Source organism: Varroa destructor, unplaced genomic scaffold, assembly GCF_002443255.2.
Source record: "Varroa destructor unplaced genomic scaffold, Vdes_3.0 BEIS01000003.1, whole genome shotgun sequence".
NCBI lineage: Eukaryota > Metazoa > Arthropoda > Arachnida > Mesostigmata > Varroidae > Varroa > Varroa destructor.
This window is the reverse complement of record NW_019211456.1, coordinates 49,972,659-49,982,115: the sequence shown is the minus strand read 5'-3', so window position 1 is coordinate 49,982,115 and position 9,457 is coordinate 49,972,659. Positions and strand designations below refer to the sequence as shown.

Sequence of the window (9,457 nt, the reverse complement as noted above, 5' to 3'; positions counted from 1 at the left end):
AAACAGGAGAATCGTGCATCATGCACGACACTTTAGTACATTTCAATTTTAGAACGTCAATGACGAAGAAGGAATGCTTTGTAGAATTGTAAAATGAATTTCCGATTTTTAGTTTTTATGTTTTTTTGCTGTCTTGGCGATTTTATCTTTCAGATTTTATCTTTCAGAATGTTGACGATATGAAGGGGTTGCAGGAAATTAGATCAAATACACATGGGGGTTGAAAGAACACAAACATCTAATTTTTCTAAGAATCTGTCCGGTTGAAGAAGCAAATAAGATTAAACGATATCTTAAAACTTTTGGTAACATCCCTTAGTGACACTAGGGCTAGTTGGGATAAATTCATAATGCACAACTGGCCGATAGTCAAAATATACAGTAAGAAAAATAGTAGTACTACCACTAATTAATTCATATTCTGATTTGCAAAAGCTCAGAATCGTCTCTAACATTGGACGCGGCCTGTTGGTGACCTGTATCTCATAAACTGCAACTTATTTCGCTTTGAAGAAGTGGAATATTCGTGGCGAACGATAAAGTTATGGCGAATGTATATGATCATTTATTATCAGTTAATAACATATAATGTCTACAATAAGTTATTCCACTAACTATAGATGGACAAGTTTCTGCAGGCTTGAGTACTACGTGCAGCTACTCTTATTGAGTGCGAAACTTATGAACTAAATGAATTAAAATTGACCCCCATAAGTTTATTATTATTATTATGGTTGTGTGTAAACTAGATTTCACTATATCACTATTGTAGATCCTCAAATGGGAGTGCTTAAACACCCAAAATCTTTTGCTTTAAAGCTTAATCTGTACACCTGATTGCCAGTTTGGCTACCTTTATTTTCCAGTAGATGTCTGCTTCCGCAAATGATTGCCGATAAGGCAAACATTTTCAACCAATTCGAGGTCTCCGCAGATGCCTTCGAAACAAGTCTGCCAACCTAGCTTAGACTGGACTTGAATCAATGCGTGCCTAATGAAAAACACGTAGACAGACTAGGTTTGCATTAACGCATGCTTAAAATATAGCCCACAGTTCAACGAGGTCCAGACATTTTCCAGCAATCAGAATGATAATATTCTTCCGCTTGCACAGTTGGCATCTCGTAATCTAGAGGCGGTAATACTTAGCCACACCTACGCCTCGACAGTTTAATCGTCTGATTAGATTTACTCGGGAACCACCAACCGTGTTCCCGATGCATGGAAAGCAGTCAGTGTTTGGTTCTTCAATAGCAATACAACGCCAGAACGATTTACGTGGCGAAGGAGCCAATGAGCCGAACTAGCTTTTTGAAATCTAGCTTTCAACTTGGCTTCGTTACAGAAAAGGAAATAAACTAACTTTAAATGGGAAGAAAAAATTAACCTATAACTTAATGTAACGGTTATTTGTAAAAATTAACTTATATAAACATGTAACGATTACATTATTGTTGTAGTGAATTAGTTTTTTTTTTCCTTTTAGCAAGGGCGATTACTCTATGTTAGAACACTGCTAGTTTATTAGTTATCTGTTTGTTCTGTTTATGACGCCTGCCTGTGTCAGAGCAAAATATGTTTCTTAATATATAAGTACCCGCTTCGCCCATATCTTCAGAACCTTTATAACGCCCTTGTTGCTGCTGCTTTTGTCGGCAGACCGACGTCTCTAGAAGATATTGCTTTAAATACGTATAATTATCGGGAGGGAATTAATGAAAGCTAGACATTACGGAGGGACTGTACGCTGCGTCCTTGTAAAGGCGTTACAATAAGCATCTTCTTAACGCTCGTAGGGCCTCGTATCATCGGTTTACTTAAGAGGCGTTCATCTTTTGCTATCGCCGCTATCTCTCCGCACCGAACATCCGTAACGTAGTTGCAATGCTCGACGCTTCTGCCGCTGCTTGTGACTCGGCCTATTGGGTAGCGTGAAGATTATTTTAGTATTCATTTCGTACGCGGGCCTGTTTACACGCAACGCCCTATGCAGACTCAATAAAAACTCAACTCGGTCGGCAAATGCGTTACGCCAGAAGTTAAAAACCAGCTCCAATAGTCGCGACACTGACATCAGCCCCGCGCAGCTCTTAGCTCATCACAGACAGAGCTTGAACGGACGTAAAACGGACTTGAACGGACAAAGGAAGATTTGAACATATAATAATGATTACCAAGAAGAGGATTACAGGGAGTAGCAGTAACGCTAGCCGCCGCAGCGGCGCTAGAAGACGTAAAATCAGTTCTGTGGCGGTTTCTTGTGCGTGCGTATTTGTATACCCGACAGTCAATGACGGGGTCGTGATAATGGCAGTGCAGCGACAATCGGGATGCGAACAAAGGGTAGCAGATGTTAGAAGCAGACGACTGACTACGATGAAGGTTAACATCATCGAGTCGGCTGCAGTTGTTGCCGTTAGTCCTGTTGTTCTCGTTGTTGTCGATGATCGCAATGCTGATGCTGTGACTCTATTGGCGGGCCTGGTACGATTGTTTGTCAGATAGATCTTGTTATATCGTAACCCCCTCATCCAGCTTACGCTTGCCCCAACGCGATATTAGCGTTCCCTCGCTCCAGAACGCTAGTTCAGTACATACAAATTCTATTTCCAGGAGTCTATTTTTGCAATAGTAACGAAAATGACGGTATTATCAACAAGAGTATGTTCGTGCTGACAACTAGCCTGCAAATAATTAACCGAACGGCATGGACACAGACACACCTATAAGCGCACCAACAAGACTACGAGATAGTGTTAAATGGAGTAACTTACAACTTCCTTAGACGTGATTAGAACTAAGGCTGAATAATACAAGCACTGAACAGTGTTAATAGGGCGGTACACGGCTAATATCGTATGTGCTGAATGTTAGCCTTCATTCAACTAAGGAGTACCTTTTCCCCGGACGTCTACCCTTGAAGGTAATGCAAACACATCTCCCTAACCTAATATAGTTAAGTCGGCTCTCAGCTCGTCACAGACAGTGAGCCTCTCATCAGAGGTCGTGCAAGCGAACTTTCAATCCATTTGTATTCGTTGTGGACGGTTTCCATCTAACCAACCATCACGTTTTTACGGGTCTGCCATTGTCTCCATGCTCAAGGTTCCTCTGTTTGGGCAGACAATTCATGCGTGACAATACTATGGCCAACGCTCGAACTTAATTATCCAATTATTTAGATATCGAAAATATAAGTAAAAGGAAAATTAACTATTTTTCATACGCAGTTAGAAGGTCACATAACAGGTTTATTTTTTTACTTTATAGGACATTTAATGAAGAGTTTCTTCCACTCATTCACTTGAAGCAGTTACATTATCCCACTTCGTTGACTTTTGATAAAGTGTTTAATAGAACCTACCTGCCGTTTGTTCTTTTCCCTTTGAAGGCCTTATTGTTTCTCTTGTATTGTATGTTTATGAGCAGAACTGGTAGATGTTTTCAAATCGATGCCGAAATCCGAGGCAACATTTGTCTTGGGCGTATTGCTAGAATATTGTATATTAGGACTCCACTTGAAAATTACAATGCACGTAACAGTATCGAGAACTTAATCGGCAAGAGGCAAGGTAAAAGTTTGTATGGTTGAATGCTTTAATACCAATAAGAAAGCATGTGCACGAAATCCATATCTGTTCGTACTTACTTAGTGTCGATTTCAAAGTTGAGGATTTCTCTGCCATTTTGTGACACGCAAAAATTATATCAGCGCGATGGCACGTTTCGTTCATTGTAGAAATATAAAAAACTAAGTATATATATATATATATATATATATATATATATATATATATATATATAAAACTTTCTACTCAGTAGCGGTTTTGAGCTACGTCAGCAATTGAATCTATTAAGACATATCTAAGCCGCTCTGTGGTCTCCTAAGCTCAAACACTCTGTAACTCGCTTTCTGGCTCTCCACTTGTCGATCCGTTAACCGCAAATAACGACCATGTTCGTGCGGTTCCCATCCGACGATGTACAAAAATACTGAACATTACTTGTTTCCTATACTAAAAGACACAGATAGAACTATGCTTTGGATTATAAGTCAATCGATGAAGCGGGTCATCGCCACGTCGGCAGTGGATGCTTAGCCCTTACTTGGCCGATCCGAGGAGTGTGAAGACGGATCGCCATCGTGACGAGCGCGTTTACCGCTGACGTCGTAACAACCAAAGTGCCACAGGAGTCAGTTGCTCATATTTGTATGTCTACATATTTGATAATGTATATTTTTTTCACTATGATTTCAAGAGGTTAACGAAAACGTATTGATTGGTCGGCATGGTATTGGTTGGTATAACGTGGCATAAAACAACTAATGGTTGGCAGACTAAAGTGTTAAATGCTTGATGGAGTATTTGCGTCGCACGATGACTGAACAATGATATTTACTAGTGTCTCCCTTTTTTGTGTTATCTAGTTCGGTGTAGCAAATGTCCAAGCTTGCAACCAAGTATGCCAAAGGGTCTGGGGCCAAACACGTATACGCCTTTTTAAGACGCATATGTTCGTCGACTACACCAGAACGAACATCTCTTCGTATTTATTTAGTTCTGTTATCTAGTAGTAACTGACCCGATTATAAGCGGTCGGCCTTTAACCTAGGCTAAAAAACATTTTCTATCAGTCGTTTCTCGATACTACTTGCAATGAAAATTTGGTTTTCACTTTCCATGACCTTCTCGAAACGATACGATTAATAGGCTAAGGATAGGACAAAGGTAGTGTGTGGACTAACTGTGTAGATAGGGAAATATGCTGCTGAAGAAAAAAGCCTTTGGAAATTGTCAGTGTATCTGCAAGTCGATTCGATCGCTAGGTTAAACTCGATTTTTTCGAAATTGTGCGAGTTTTAACGATGAGTAGTCTAGCAGTTAGCTTTGTTCAATACACATGTCAATGCAACCTGTACGCGTAGTACGCCAGATACCGTTTTCCATACAAAATCCTGCTCATACAAATATGTACCAGATTCTCAAGCGTACGTTACGAGCATAGAGAAATTGTCGTATTTTTAAGAGAAGAAAAGTGCGTTTGCAAATCGACGTACACGATCTACCCAGTTTTAGCTATACCAGTTATTTTGGCTCGCAGATACGTTTGATTACTGCTTTTAGCCCTGTTTACCGATCGCGTCTGCATGATCTCGACGACTGTCTGTTTTGCACCGTAGGGTCATAAAAAACTTCGATGGCAACGGGCGTCTAATTTGCGCTCGCCTCTATAGTGAGTATCGAGCGTCGAGCAGATTCCGTCCGGCAGCAAGTAGAGATATTCATAAGCTCGTATCGCAGGTCGCATTCGTTTCTGTTCAATAGACAAATTTTTATTTCTTCCTTTATATTTCGCAACGTACGAACCTTATTATTAGATGGTATACTAAAAAAAAAAACAACTATCCGGTCAAAGACAAATAAACATGTTTTTTTCTTAAAGGAAGCGCTCATTTTCAAGAATGATTGGTGCAGACAAATAGTTAGCATCCTGTTCTCTGGCCTAGTAGTCAAAAAAGTCTCTAGCTTTTCTGTATTTACAGGACTATGAGAATATGCCATCGTTTTATTAGTAAGGTATTGTATATCGGTGTTGCATACTACAGTGTTTATGTGATCTTTGACTAACATACAACAATATCTTGTTTCACCACAAAACCCAATGATTTTTTTTTTTTGCGCGTTCCAAACAGAAACTAAGGTGGCGCCAGATGTACCGCCATGGCAATATTTAAAATTGGTAAGCGCCATGTTTGTAAAAGTTCTTACAAGAACAACTAGCGCGTCTCAGTCTTCGTTACAGAGTCAGGGGCAAAAGTGAAAGCCCAAGTAGCTCTTTTGTACTAGTGACTATGATACGTTACTTCAGGGTAAAATAAAGGCTATATCAATAAAAATACCTAGCAAAGTTGTCTGAGTGAACTATATTTAACCCATTGGGCTGAACCCACGAATCAGCCAGATGTCCACACGCAAACGCAACACATTAAAAAAAAATCACGAAAGTCACAGTAAGCATTTCATTAAATATAAAAACACGAATGACTGCCGGCGCTTCAACAGCCTATTCCATTATACCTGGTATTTTCTATCTAATACTTTCTTCAGCAAAGCATAAACAAATGCATCCGGTGGTATGTACATTCAATTTAGAGAATCGCTTCCTAAATCTCTTTCGATGCTTTATGTCTTCGAAGAAAAACGGATGATTGACACGAGAGGGCAAATTTTCATTTTGAAGTATTCGACCCAATAGAGTAAATTTCGTCGTGACTCTTCCGCCAAACGATCGATGTAAGGTTCTAATTAGAAGAAAGTAAACGATTGCTCTATCGATTGATCATATGTGGGCAACAAACACTGGCGCTGTCAACAAACACCGTTACCTTTCACGTATTTCATTTCATGTAAGAATCCACGCTTATTATTCAACAACTGCGACATATGTAATCGCGGTGCGCAGAATTGCCCTTTCACCGAAAACCTATTCAACCGATCAGCCTTCCTATATTTACGCAATGCTACATCGACCCATCACAAGTAATCGGCAGCGCGTACATACAAACAGACTTATAAAATTGTCTTTCATTTGTCTGTTCGATTATTTCAGCGTTCTTAGATAACGTTTGATGAAAGATAGATTTATGTTTTACTTAATTTAGGCTAGATGTTGTTTTTGATAGTTTTCGAATTTTCTGGTAGAGTGGGGCCATCCGCCGCCGCCGCCGCGACTTAGGCAAGCGTCCACGTCATCCTGAAAAATAGCCAGAGCCTTGTCACAATAAATTGTGATGAACGGCCTTGCCTTTCGCGCCAGCACACGATCAAACAACGACCTTATCGGCGTCATTTGTATTGTAGACTGTAACCTTAAGCAAGTTCACCGTCTCTCGACGGGTGAACGGCAACACACAGCGATTCTGCAGGTGATACACCTGCGAAGATTTGTAAAGATCTTCATTTCCATCATCTATCTTACAGCTGGCGTAAAGTAAGTGGTGAAGAGAAGAAGCAGCAGCAGCAGCTTTACACGCAGGTGAAACAGGTTGCACAATCTTTAGGTTAAACATTAATGTCTGACACGTATGACTGATATATATTGATTGTCCCGAATAACAACAGCTATATCAGCGCTTCCTGCGATAGGCCGGCCGGGCGACACTGGTAGGTCGTCCTCCAATCATTTTCGATACGGCGAAACAAGAACGCTCTGAGTTTGAACCCGCGCGTTATCAGGAACGACAGGGATAGGCGCTTGTCTGATGGACACTCCATACCTGCAGGCTGTTTCCATCTATCATACTAGCGTCACGAACATATAGATTCTGTCTATCTATATTAAGTGTTGTAGATGAGCTTGTCCCTATTTATTTGCATATAAAATATATCGGTAGGATTATTTCCACGATCCTATCCACCTTAAACAAATAAAAGACCGCACGCTCAACCGAGCAGATGTGTATCTGTCAATCTGAGTTTTCTGTTTAATGCCGCGGTTCGATTTAAATCGTAATAGTGATATTAATCGAATACTTCATACGGTTATCGATGCTATCTCCGTAGTGCTTTGCTTATCTTAAAACACATTCACGCACGTACAGAGGCATTATAACCCGATCTTCACGTTCATCTGTGAAGACGTAGATCGTAGGAAAATCATCTCGGTGTTATTCCAGAAGTAATTGCAATAAACATCACCCTAGGTCCCATCTGATTATGACCGGAAATGGGTTCTCAATAAGCGAAGTGTAACACTTAACGATCTCAGAACTTCACTTCAACTTAGTTCAGAAAAGTAATCCATTGCATTGTATATAGATATATACCGCCAATTTTTTCTCTATGGTGATAAAATAATTTCTAGTACACTTGTTTGGTCGCATTGTATGAAATTTGCTTAGCACGATTATTGGAGATAAATGGCGCCGTAAGATGGAAGACATTATATCAATGTATTTGTCAGAAACGCTCTCGTTCGTTCTAGACGAGCCAGCTACATATAATTCATATGGGAGAAGACCCGCATAAGCTAACAAGGTGGGGTTATACGAGGCTTAGGTAAGCCCGTATGAGCTAACAATGAAAAAAAAAACAGCGCTCATGCAACACAGCTAAGGCGAGAAGACCTTTTGTCCTAGTAAGGGTTCCGGCGACGCTTTCTAGTCATTTGCTGCCAAGGTTGCTATGCGAGTCATCATATTTCTAGAGTTTGTAACATAAAGTTTGCCTGCGCTGTGCGAAGTCAAACTTTAATATGGACCGAGTATTGACACACCATCGAGTTCTCGGGAACTGAAGGGGAACAGTCACAATGTGTATACCGTTTTTTAAAGCCCAGTTGACTGAGCGAAACATGTGTAATGGCAACGAATATACATGATTTTGTATAGATAATTGTCCATGGTTTATTCTGACTCATGATCATAATTATTTGCAAGGTAGTACTGCTTCGTCCAGATGATAAAATCTTTCTAAGGTTTATTATGACGTCCGGCTCAACGGTATATGTCTAGGCTGAGATTTACATGTACGTATATGGGCATTTCTACTAGACTGCGCGCTATTCTAAGGCTATTTAGTGCTTTCAATTTGTTTCTCTGCAAAACAAGTATCGGACAGCATCCAGTTTCATATATATGTTTGATATACAGTGGCTCCAACGCGACCATGTGATATGACTCAGTATAATGGTTTCATGAAACTATAGCTTCGGAATAGGTAGGGTTGTGGTAAACCTGGAGGTTTGGTTTATTTGACGTTCAATAAAATTCGATAAAAAATACTAAACCGTATCAAACACTTTTTCATCTTTGAAGACGTGATCGAAAGAGAAATCCATTGCACGATATGTGTAATTATTGCGCACCTGAAACTTATTTGTATAACCAATGTTCCCTGTTTAATAAAGGGGCTGGCCCATATCGCTCCCTTCCACTCTTCTGCTCTTAGTTGTGAGTAACTTCAATGCTCTTGGGTTATTTAAAGGCCTAAGGGTTAAGTTACAGTTCTAGCCCTGTAAACGCTAGCTAACCAAAGCTGACATATTATGATTAAGTATATAGATAGGCTATTTGGATATGCATCTCGTTGAACTACACTAAGTTCAGTTCCCTGTGTTGCAAGACTGGTTAGCAGTTCTCTATTGTGTTTTTAGGTACTGTGTTTGACGCTATGACGAGCAAGAATCATGCTCTGAAGTAACCAAATAATGATAACTCATAAATTTTCATAATAACATACAGGTCTCATGTTAACTTAAACAGGATAGCGTCGAAAAAATCAGATATATTCAACAATACTTCTTGGGATTTACAAAAGCAAATCTACCCTTTTTGATTCTACTAGAGATATCTGTCATCTATGATAGGTTCAACCTATATAATAGAAACGAAAGTTATATTCGAAATGACCATACAAGAGTCAATGTTGCATTTAACAAGGAGTTTCGTCTGAGT

At 39.8% G+C, this 9,457-nt stretch overlaps 1 protein-coding gene across 1 annotated transcript in view; it reads left to right on the top strand.

Annotated features, from left to right (window-relative positions):
* Positions 1–2,172: 2,172 nt before the first annotated feature.
* LOC111248043 (uncharacterized) overlaps positions 2,173–9,457 on the top strand; it is a 29,272-nt gene continuing 21,987 nt past the window's right edge. The window contains exon 1 of the mRNA XM_022799742.2: positions 2,173–2,923. The gene's annotated coding sequence lies outside the window, so the exon portion shown is untranslated. The remainder of the gene's footprint in view (positions 2,924–9,457) is intronic.